Genomic DNA, 11911 nt, shown 5'->3' with positions numbered 1-11911 from the left:
ACTGCTCTCTTCAGGCACCCAGCAACTTTTTCAGGGTTGTGTGCCCAACTAAATTTAATAAGAGTTACCACAAACCAGGCCCAAATTCCCTCCATTCTTCATGCTGCGTCTGGAACCATGGGCGTCCCCAGGCCTGCCAGGGCAATGCTTGCTGCAGCTTCATAGCCCCCGAGAGCTCCCTCCTAGGTGGACTTTTCCTGTGTTGTTCAAAACATGTAGAAAAGTGGTAAATGGACAAGTACGAAAATTGCTACCTGCTCCAGGGGCTTCGAAGGCCTTAGATCACCATACTCTCCCCAAATCCCAAGTTTTTCCTTGAATTACTAGCCCTCACGGTGCTTACCACATGTGAATTATAAGTTTATAAACTGGATTTTTTTTTAAGATTTTATTTATTTTTTTGACACAGAGACGCAGCGAGAGAGGGAACACAAGCAGGGGGAGTGGGAGAGGGAGAAGCAGGCTTCCCGCCGAGCAGGGAGCCCAATGTGGGGCTCCATCCCAGGACCCTGGGATCATGACCTGAGCTGAAGGCAGACGCTTAACCGACTGAGCCACCCAGGCGCCCCAAGTTTACTGGATTTTTAACACACCTTTGAAGCAGCCTGTTTGAACCCCCTTTTGGTGCTTATGCTCTTACCGAGAAACCATTCTGTTGAACCCAACACACTTTATTGGATAAAAGCCCTAGTGCTAAGCCCTGGGCACAAGAAGAGGAAGACACAGTTCCTGTCTTCAGTGGGTTTTTCTTTTTCTTGGAGAGACACAATTTGTCACCTTGTACATAACTGCATTAGAGGGATTGGTAAGTAACTATGACATAAAGTATCAGAAGAACAGAGGCCGGGAATGATGGGGCTCCCTGCTGGCATGAGGGCAGGTCTGGGAAGAAAAGTATCTTTGGCAAGGAGCCAACACAGACAAGGAGCCAACCATTAACTCCAAAGAAACCCCTCTACCCCCCAGCGCTTGTTCTTGAGGCAGAAGGAACACCCACAGCAGGTACCTGTGCTGGAGGAGGGACTGGGGCCCTCCCCCACTTTTTGCTTCATCTCTTGGGATTATCACTCCCACTCGCAGGTTCAATTTTGCGTCTAAGGGGCATTTGTGTGCCCCTTATGGTCCCAATCAATTTATATGTATTAACTCATTTAAATTTTCATAGGGATACTTTGAGGTAGGCACTTAAAAAAATACCCAGTTTACTGATACAGTTAACAGGCATATTAATACATTCTCTTTGATCTGGTGGTGCACAAACCCAAAGTATATGGGTCCTCCTAGTTCCATACACTCTGAAGTATCCATGGCCCAAGAGACACAGTATTTATTCTTCTAGTATATCCTTGAGATAGGAGGACAGATTTTATCTCTATTATATAGACGAGGAAGTTTGGGTAAAAAAAGAACTGCCCCAAACTGAGCTTGAGACTATGTTTCTGAGAAAGACTTGATTCCAGATCCAGTAGTTTTCTTACATCCTAGGAGATTCCTGTGGATGGAGAGTCTGAGCTGCCCTGAGCCACACCCTCACTCTACAGCATTCTAACATTGAAAGATTTGGCAGAACCCATTGTTGCTCTAGGACTGAGAGTTTTCACTATCGTACCACCTTGCTTATGAATGTAGAAGACAATGTATACTAATAAGATCTTATATTTATAGAGCGTATAGCAGTCAGCGTCTTTTTCTTTTTCTTTTTTTTTCCTGCCCAGTATCCCACCCCTTTCCCCACTTGGGCAGGACGCCCATCATAAGAACGCTGGTGGAAGTCTGAGGGACAGAATGTGCTCTCGCTCCGATTCAATAGCTACGGTGCTGGCCTTTGACATAGATTTGGCCAGTGGACACTCCCACCGAGGACTTGAATTCTCATTTCCTTTATATTGGCATCATTTGCAAGGACAGTGGGAACATTCTTGGTGCCGCCAGATGGTATTCTGCTTTCTGGTTTTTGGTTCTGCAGAGCTATTTTGATTCCTGTCCACTTTTCCTGCTATCATTCCTGCATCATTTTGGTGGTTCCGTGAACCCCTGAGAGCCTTTAATAACCCTTTTCTACATACGGTATCCAGAGCCTGTTTCCTGCTTGCGACCAAGAATGCTGATTGAGATAGAGCCCTGTAGTTGGTGAGGTCCCTCCATATACAGTAGTGCTTCTGGTCAGAAAAACAACTTCATCTTTTGTGTAACAGATGGGGAAACTCTAGCTACCCTGGAGCCTGATAGCAATTTTGGTTATTATTTGGTATGCGGGATGGCTCTGAGGGAAACAGCACATTTGGGAGATGTTGGGGCTGCCTTTTAAAAACCGGGCAGAGTTACACAATCATTATGCCCTGTTTGCCCTCCCTGCTGCAGTTCTAACGAGACTGCCCGTGGTCTGGCCGGATGAGCACTGTGTGTGGGGCTGGCTCAGTACCTGCAGGGCAGACGCGGGAGGAACCGGTCCATCCCCAGCCCCCCTAGAGGTCTCACTGCAGTTCCTCAGAAGCTAACGTCATCTGGGCCTGGGGCAGCTCTCTCAGCTAGGGTGGCTGTGCTGGGGCCAGGGACTGAGCCTTTTCTCTAGCTACCCATCCGCCCAGGGAAGAACGGAAGGGTCAAGGGTGGGGCTTGCTGAGGAGCCAAGCAGGGAGTACTATTGAAAGCTGTTCGTTTGCAGGAACAGCCTCTGTACATGCCCTTCCTTCCCACCTTCCCTTTCTTGTTCGCCAGGGGGTCCCTTTCTCTGTTCCAGTCCCTATTCTCGCCCATTCCTGTGCTGGCTCTTCCTGCTCAGGAGCCTGCACTGTCTTCCCAGAGCCCTGTCGGTTTGCTTTTCCTTCTCTTAAATATTCTCGAGTCGGGTTATGTTCTTCTCCGTGCAAGTCCTTCTTCTTCCCACCCTTCAGTGATGCTTTTCCTAGACCCCCATCCCCGGAAGCGCACTTTTACTACTTTGCAAGCCCCACAGGGGTAGGAACTAAGTCTGGTTTTGTCAACAGCGTATGACCAGGGAGCAGGCACGGGACTTGCCTGACACATAGCAGGCAGGGGCTGCGGAGTATCCATCATATGCAAGAATGATTCATGAGTGAGTGCGTAAACTCTTCGCCCCCTTCCTGGCTGTCTGATGTTACAGTCACTGCTCTTCTCGGAAGGAGAAGGAGGGATCTTAGGTGAGGCATGATGCCTCCAGCTTTGTTCTTTTTTCTCAAGATTGCTTTAGATATTCTGGGTCTTAGGATTCCATACAAATTTTAGGATGATTTGTTTTATTTCTGTGAAAAAAACTGTCATTGAAATTTTTATAAGGACTGCATCGGACCTATAGATTGCTTTGGGTCGTAAGGGACATTTTAACGACATTAATTCTTTCAACCCACGAGCATGAACTATCTTTGCGTTTGTGTCTTGTTCGATTTCTTTCATCAGTATCTTACAGTTTTCAACGTCTTAAACAGCTTAAAATTGTGGTAAGACTTTTGGGACACCCTATATTTATTATAAAAAGATGCTGCTTGGTCTGTTTTGGTGGAGGACCGCTCATCCACACTTTGCAACCCCCTTGAAAGAGCAGCCACCTGAAAATGTCCAGTCATGAAAGTAGGATGGAAGACGGTGTGAAGGCCAGTGGCTGAAGCCGGCTGATCCCAGCCTGCTCCCTGAGCTAAGAGAGCCGCTCCAGGGGCGCCTGGGTGGCTCGGTCGTTAGGCGTCTGCCTTCGGCTCGGGTCATGATCCCGGCTCCTGGGATCGAGCCCCGCATCGGGCTCCCCGCTCTGCGGGGAGCCTGCTTCTCCCTCTCCCACTCCCCCTGCTTGTGTTCCCTCTCGCTGTGTCTCTCTCTGTCACATAAATAAAATCTTAAAAAAAAAAATTTTGTATTAAAAAAAAAAAGAGAGGGCCGCTCCAGCGTTTACCAAAGGGAGTCGTTGGGCTGCTCTGGGCCACGGTGGCCTTCTCTGTTAAGTGTGCGCAGGGGTAGCTCTTTTCCTGGGCGGTGCTGCGAGCCAGGCGGAAGCACGCCCGGGAGGACCCAACCCAAAGTGCCGGGCCTTCACCCAGAGCCCGGCCTCCACTTCGCCCCTCCCAGTAGCGCCGGCCGGGAGAAGGGGTGGGGCCGGAGGGCGTGGGGGGGAGGCGGGACTAACAGGTGGCCCCCGTGCCCTTCCGAGTGCGCTCGGAGGAGGGGCCGGCGCGCCCCCGCGAGCAGCGCCCGGGGCCGGCTGGGCCCGCGTCCGTGGCTCCGTCCTCCGGTGCCGTCTGCACTTGGCCCCGGGGGCGCCGGGCGGGCCGCGGCAGGACCTTTCCGGACCTCTCTTGGGGGGTGGCGGGCAGCTCTCCCCGCCTCTAGCATCCGCCCGGGGGCCGGGCGGGCGGGCGGGCGGGGCCCCAGCCGAGGCAGTGAGCCCGGCAGGGAGCCGCGGCTTTTGCTGCGCGAACGCTGTGGCCGGAAGCTCCGCTCGCCCCTGGGTAAGAGGCCTCCGGCGGCCGATCTCGGGCCCTCGGCCAGGGGAGGGGGACCGGGCGGGGACGGAGACCGCCCCAGGGGCTGGTTTCTGGCCCAGCTCTGCCCACGCAGCTGGGACTGTGCGCGTCCCGTGGCGCTTCACGCTCCTTCCCCACCCGCGACTCCCGCCGCTCTTGCTGCCCTTGTCTGGAACTTGGCTCTGGGGACTCGGGCTTCCTTCCCGGAGTGTCGGGTTTCGGGGGCGCGGAGAGGCCAACCTGCGAGGGCCGGTTGAAAACCGAAGGATCCGTGGTCTTGGGGTGTGGGAATTTCTGACGCCTTCCACTTGTTGAATATGTCACTTAGCGCCGTCCCGGGACGCGAGTAAGTGCTCAGTCTCAGGGATCGGAGGTTGGCATCAGCCCATCTGCCCGCAGCGGGGACCCATTTATCCACTGACGCCGCGCGTTGGACAGAGGGGGACACACAGAGGGGGACATTAAAGGAATCAGCTTCAGCTGGAACTAGCAGAGGAGAGCATTTAGGTCACGTGCTGAACGGAATTGGTGGAAAGGAGAGAGAGTTGTCTGGTGGAATTGGGGCTCTTATCATTTGCTCTTCATCTCTCTTAATTATGAAAATTCCGACCTAGCTTCTTGCTCAAACACATAGTGAGAAGAGCCTCTGCATCTGCCTGGGCTTCTCATTGCTATAATGTTTCTGTGCCATGTACCCCTTAGGCAGGCAGTTCTGGGGAGACTAAGGATGCCTTCTCAGAACAATACTTTTTTTTTTTTTTAAGATTTTATTTATTTATTTGAGAGAGAGAGAATGAGAGACAGAGAGCACGAGAGGGAAGAGGGCAGAGGGAGAAGCAGACACCCTGCTGAGCAGGGAGCCCGATGCGGCACTCGATCCCGGGACTCCAGGATCATGACCTGAGCCGAAGGCAGTCGCTTAACCAACTGAGCCACCCAGGCGCCCAGCACCTGCGATTTCTATTGGTGGCAATTATAGGTACTGCTAATACTGCTGTGGTTTTTGCCTGCATGTGTAATTGAAGAAAATGTTAAATTTCAGTTAGAGATTAGTGCAAATAAAGATGATTTTTTTTTTTCCACTGAAGTTCACAGGCCTCAGGTTAAGATCCCTGCAGAGTGCAAAGGGCACTCCCAAAGGTCAGGTGACATGGCTGTGGTCTTGACACTTCCATGGACTAGCAGCATGACCTTGGCTTTTGAACTTCTTTCCGCCTTAGCTTTTTCACTGCACTGTGGAGATAATTGTGTCTTCCCATCTGTTTAAGTACCTAGCACCACACCTGGCACAGAGATGTGAAATAAATACCATTTATTAGAACCTGTGTGTCTCCCTCACTGGACTACAAGCTTATGGCCATCACCGTTGGTATCCTCAGTCCTGGTATATGGAAGGTATTCAATAAATATTTATTGAATGCATAAGCAGGTTGGAGAGGGTTGCTTATAATTACATCTAAAAAACCAAAATTCATTAAGAAGACAGCTGGTGGTTTGAGATATAACTATTTAAAATTTGGGCTTCCTTTTTTTTTTTTTTTTTAGGGGCTAAACAAATATATAAATACATATGGGGCTGGCGTGCTTGAGATGTCAGTCAGGGCTGATAGGTTGTGTGAGTGGGTCTGTGTGGCTGGTGTTCTGCCAGAGAAAATGATACTGAATGTTGTTGGGAAACCAGGATTCCTCTGCAGAACGGTTTCTCTTTCATCTTTCCTGTGTCTAGGCTTGTTAATCCAATATGTTGTAACACAGGAAATGTCTAATAGGGAATGGAGACAGAACCATGATGGGGCATTTCTAGGCATAGATGCACATTTCTTTTTCTCTTTTCTTCTTCCCTTTTCCTGCCCCATAACCCACTACATAACTCCTCTCTGACCCTGAAGTCTTGGTAAATAGCAGCAGTGGGGGGAAGTTGCTAGAAGCTGCACAGACTAGGCCTGAAGCCAACTAGTTGCTTTTTTTTTTTTTTTTAAGATTTTATTTATCTACTTAAGAGAGAGAGCCCATGAGCAGGGGAGGGGTAGAGGGAGAGGGACAAGCAGATTCTCCATGCAGTGGGGAGCCCGATGTGGGGCTCTATCCCAGGATCCCAAGATGATGACCTGAGCCAACTCACTGAGCCACCCAGGCGCCCCCTAACTAGTTGCTTCTTAACTCCCAGCCTTAAAAGTCTATGTAATCCAACAAATTTGGATGGTAACAGGAAGAAGAAAAGTAGGTCCAGCCAGCCAGCCCTGAGGTTTACTTTGTAAAAGTGCTAAATTGGGGGCGGGAGGATGGGGAGAGAACTTTGAAAGGAGTAGGAAATCTAGAACACACTGGGGCTAACTTTGATGTTATGGACTGAATTGTGTCCCCTCAAAATTCGTATGTTGAAGCCCTAACCCCCGTGCCTTGGAATGTGACTGTATTTGGAAATAGGGCCCTTGAAAAGGTAATTAAGATTAAATGAGATCATAGGGTGGGGCCTAATCCAATATGACTGATGTTCTTTTTTTTTTTTTTTAATTTTTGTTTGTTTGTTTTATTTATTTATTCATGAGAGTCAGAGAGAGAGATAGAAGCAGCGGCAGAGGGAGAAGCAGGCTCCCCGCCTAGCAGGGAGCCCGATGCGGGACTTGATCCCAGGACCCTGGGATCGTGACCTGAGCCGAAGGCAGGCGCTTAACCATCTGAGCCACCCAGGCTCCCCATGACTGATGTTCTTATACGAGGAAGAAACACCAGGGGCAGGCTTGGTTATACCTTTGTCATTCTGTGCTGCAATAATTCATAGCTTGGATCAATCTAAGGAGTTAGGAGAACAAGTATTTCCATTTGAATACCTGCTTGTGAACCTCCATTTCCCTTTCCCCCTCATTTTGAAGATCACAGTGTTTTTGAAAAGGAAGGGACCTTTGAAGACTCGCAATCCAATCCTTTATCCATTGCTTTTTTTTTTTTTTTAAGATTTTATTTATTTATTTGACAGAGAGAGACACAGCGAGAGAGGGAACACAAGCAGGGGGAGTGGGGAGATGGAGAAGCAGGCTTCCTGCTGAGCAGGGAGCCCAATGCGGGGCTCGATCCCAGGACCCTGGGACCATGACCTGAGTTGAAGGCAGACGCTTAACGACTGAGCCACCCAGGCGCCCCCCCTTTATCCATTGCTGAAGAAAGCATGGCCCAGAATGGTTAAGGACGAGCCCTGCCTGGCACTGCCTGGAATGTGGACCTAGTCTTCTGACTCCCTGGCCCCTGACACACCCTCAGACAAAGCTTCACCAGGATGGGGAACTGCATCATTTGGGGGTTAGACATAGGACAGACAGAGCTTAGGCGACCTGGCATGCCTGGTACCTAACCTACCCCTCATTCTATTCTGACCATTAAAGGATTGCGTTTGGCGTCTCTTCAATCATGTTCAAACAACAGATATATAACCTGTAATTAAAGAGTCTTTTCTCATGTGTTAAGACCTCACATACTGGATTCCAGGGAATAATATGTGTGATTAATTGGCCAGTCCTTGTTTATAATGAAATTCTACCCTTCGGAGCCTTGTAGGGGAGACTGAGCAGGAAGCCCAGCACTCCTGAGCCTGATGAGTAATTTCATTGTGATCATTTAACAGATTCAGCCTAAGCTGATCCCTCCTGCGTGACTGGGAGCAAATTAATCCCGTATTAGGCCTCCTTCTCCAGTGTGTCCTGTTCTATAGTCTGGGATGGGCACACATAGGCACATGCAGACGTTGAAAGAAGATTGCAGAATACTTGACTAGAGGCCAACCGTGAACGATGGACTTGAAGGAGAGTTAAATTGTGATTATTCATACTCCAGAACCTGAGTGGCCACACTCCCATCGGCTAATGCAAGCAGAAAAGCAAGGCATCCCCCCCCCCCATATAACTGAATCAAAACCTCAAACTTTCAGTTGAAATAATCCAATTGACTGACTTATTTCTTCCTTTTCTGAAGTCAGAGTGCATGCATTTTCCTTTTGTAAGTAGGATTTTTGTTTTCTGCTTAGCAAATACGTGGCTTGGTGAAATTGTCAGTCCATTCCTCATTATAAGGCTTTCTTGATTGTAAAATGAGTGTAGGCTGGGGAAACTGGTAGGAAATTTCTTAGCAGCAAAGGGAACAGCTGTTTCGTTGCCAAGTCCTCACTGATAACTCTTTATCAGTAACTCTTCAAAGACATTTCTTATGCTTTGTTCCTAAAGAGTTAGGGAACTAATGAACCCCACTGTGGCTCTAACCCCTGAATCATCAGGGAGCAGTACATGGTATTTGTTTCCTGGATGATTTTCTCTCGGTCCACTACCAGGGCATTTGCTCCACAGCATAATACTTAATGTTAAAATATTTACTTTTATAACAGCTCTGTAGAGTTCCACCATGGCCCTGCAGGCCTAAATGAAGATTGCTCAATTTTGTTTATTTGCTAACAATATAGTAATCCAGTTCCTGAATACCCAGGTGGTGACAGCGCTGTCATTACTCAAGAGGAAGGGTGGAGCCGACATTTGTCTTCTCAGAACACCACTCCCCGGACTTGTAGGGGGTGTGGTTTCCTTCTCTCCCACTCTGCTTTGGACCTGGATTGTACTCTGAGTATTCCAACACTGTTAACTTACAGCCTCTCTTCATTATATCCACCTGAGCAAGGTCATCGTTCACGTTCTCCTTCTTGGTCCCCTATAGCTCACGTGTCACACAAATTCCGTTCAGCATGTGTTTCGTATTCATGCCTTCATCTCTGTTCACGTTGTCTATTCCAGGCCCTCCCTGGTGCCTGAGTTTCTGAAACAGCCCCTCAGTGGGCCTTGTATTCCTGGTCTTCCTGGGAAAACAGACAGACCATTCTTTTTCATGGCGGCCCCCACAGCATCTAGCATGATGCTTGGCACAGAGCAAACAGTTGGAAATGCTGAACTCAACTGAATTGCTCCAATTCATCCTCTGTGCTTTCCGCAGGGGATCTAAGGCATCGAGAACTTCCAAGGACTCTCACTGCCATTAGCAGGGACCATGAGTTCAAATGCACGCTAGGGCCGGGCAGGTGACACAATTGAGCAACATAGACTGGGTGGGGCTGGGGTGAACTGGAACCCATGACGGCTCAGCTCCAGCTGAGGGTTGGCATGTGAGAATGTGGGCCTGGTGTTATCAGGCCAAGAATCTGGAATTTTTCGGGGGTTAGATATCCAAAATTTTTAATGTTATGAAATGTTAATTACATTTGAAAAATGTTATGAAATTTTTAATGCTTATGAAAAATTAAGAAAACACTGTGAGCCAAAACACAGCCTTGGTCTGCATTTGGCCTGCAGATTGCTGCTCTGTGACCTGGGATCTTTAGATAGGATTGCAGTCGACTGGGGTTAAGCTCCCAGCCTAAGCTTCAGTTACATATTCTTCTCCAATCATTTCTCTCTTCCCAGTGGACACCTATCTGCCGTAGGCTGCCCTCCTCCTTGTCCACAGTTATGTGATATTCATTCTAGGTGATTCTCCTTCCCAAACCTCAAACCTAACTCCCCAAAACTAACCCACACAGGCCCTTACCTTGCCTGCCCTGTTGCCCTCTTTCCTGTTTCATAGACTTCCTCTCTCTTCAGCTACTTCCATGTCAACTTTGACTTTTCTCCCAGGGAGCCCTTCCCACCTCTTATTCAATCATTCTCTTTCCTCTACCTCATTCTTATCTGAATCTTTATTTGTATTTATTTTTTTATTTTTTATTTTTTAAAATTTTTTTAAGAATTTATTTATTTATTTGACAGAGAGAGAGACAGCGAGAGAGGGAACACAAGCAGGAGGAGCGGGAGAGGGAGAAGCAGGCTTCCCGCTGAGCAGGGAGCCTGATGCAGGGCTCGATCCCAGGACCCTGGGGTATGACCTGAGCAGAAGGCAGATGCTTAACGACTGAGCCACCGAGGTGCCCCTTTATTTGCATTTCTAATGCCAGCATCTGATCAGGCTCTTATCACTCACACCTAGACCACTGCGCTGGTCTCCAAACTGATTTCCAGAACTGGTTTGACTCTCCTATTTAAGTTGCTCCCTGAGGGTGCCTGGGTGGTTCATTAGTTGAGCATCCAGCTCTCGATTTTGGCTCAGGTCATGATCTCAAGGTTGTGGGATTGAGCCCTGTGTCAGGCTTTGTGCTCAGCATGGAGTCAGCTTGTCCCTCTCCCTCTGCTCCCCCCTGCTTGCACTCTCTCTCTTTCTTAAATAAATAAATAAAATCAATCTTAAAAAAAAATTGCTCCCTGATACCAGATTCATTTTCTCAAAACTATTCCCTCTGTTCTGTCACTTCTCAAAGCTGATTTTCAGTAGAAAGCCTCAGTTCCCTTCAGAATTGGGCTGTAATATTTCTTTCCACCCTTCTACTCCTCTGAATAACAGCCAAATCTGGTTGGCCTTCCATTGCCCAAACACTTTCTGGGCCTCTCCACCTTATCAGCCAGGATCTCTGGGAAACAGTCGGCACATTCAAACATGTTATTAAGAAGGGTTTAATACAATAACTATTTACAAAGGTGTGGGCAAGGTTAAGAGAAACCAACAAAGTGGTGAAGCAATTATATTGAGTCAAGGCCTGAAAAAGCAAACAGAGGGCGTGATTACCCTGAGAGGAGCACCTGGGTGGCTCAGTCAGTTAAGCGTCTGCCTTTGGCTCAGGCTATGATCTCAGGGTCCTGGGATGGAGCCCGGCATCGGGCTCCCTGCTCAGCGAGGAGTCTACTTCTCCCTCTGCCCCCTGATCATGCTCTCTCTCTCCCTGTCTCTCTCTCAAATAACTAAAAAATTTTTTTGAAGATTATGTTTATTTATTTGAGAGAGAGAGAGAGCATAAGCAGGGGGAGAGAGAGGCAGAGGGAGAAAGCAGGCCTCCCGCGGAGCAGGGAGCCCAATGCGGGACTCGGTCCCAGGATCCTGGGATCATGACCCGAGCTGAAGGCAGACGCTTAACCATCTGAGCCACCCAGGTGCCCCTCAAATAAATAAAATCTTAAAAAAAAAAAAAAAAAAAGAACCCTGAAGAAAGAGCTGTAGCTGAGGGCCACTCTCTAGGACTTAAGGCTTTCAGTTGAGCAGGCAAGTTGATGCCAACCTCCCAGGTCTGCTCGTGGGCCTCAGAGCAGGGCAGAGAAGGCTGGAGTCAGATGCGCTCTTTGATTCATTTACTTATGCTCTTTCCTCCTCTTGGTGCATCCATAGCATCTCCACTTGTCAACTGCTGCCAGTCTCCTCCTGCTCAGATTCTGTTTCACCGAGCTTTCATTGATTACTCTTTCTCTCATCAAAACACCTAAGGTGTTTGGCTCATATTGATTACATTGCACTTTACTCTGTCCCTAATGGGTGAAGTTAGAAGTGTGCACATCATTCTCTTACTAGCTTGAGAAGGGGCACATCCTAGAACTTTTTTGGAATGA

Source organism: Mirounga angustirostris, unplaced genomic scaffold, assembly GCF_029215605.1.
Source record: "Mirounga angustirostris isolate CCGP_5_RB_7025 unplaced genomic scaffold, mMirAng1.0.hap1 SCAF_9, whole genome shotgun sequence".
Classification (NCBI taxonomy): Eukaryota; Metazoa; Chordata; class Mammalia; order Carnivora; family Phocidae; genus Mirounga; species Mirounga angustirostris.
This window is presented reverse-complemented; position numbering follows the sequence as displayed.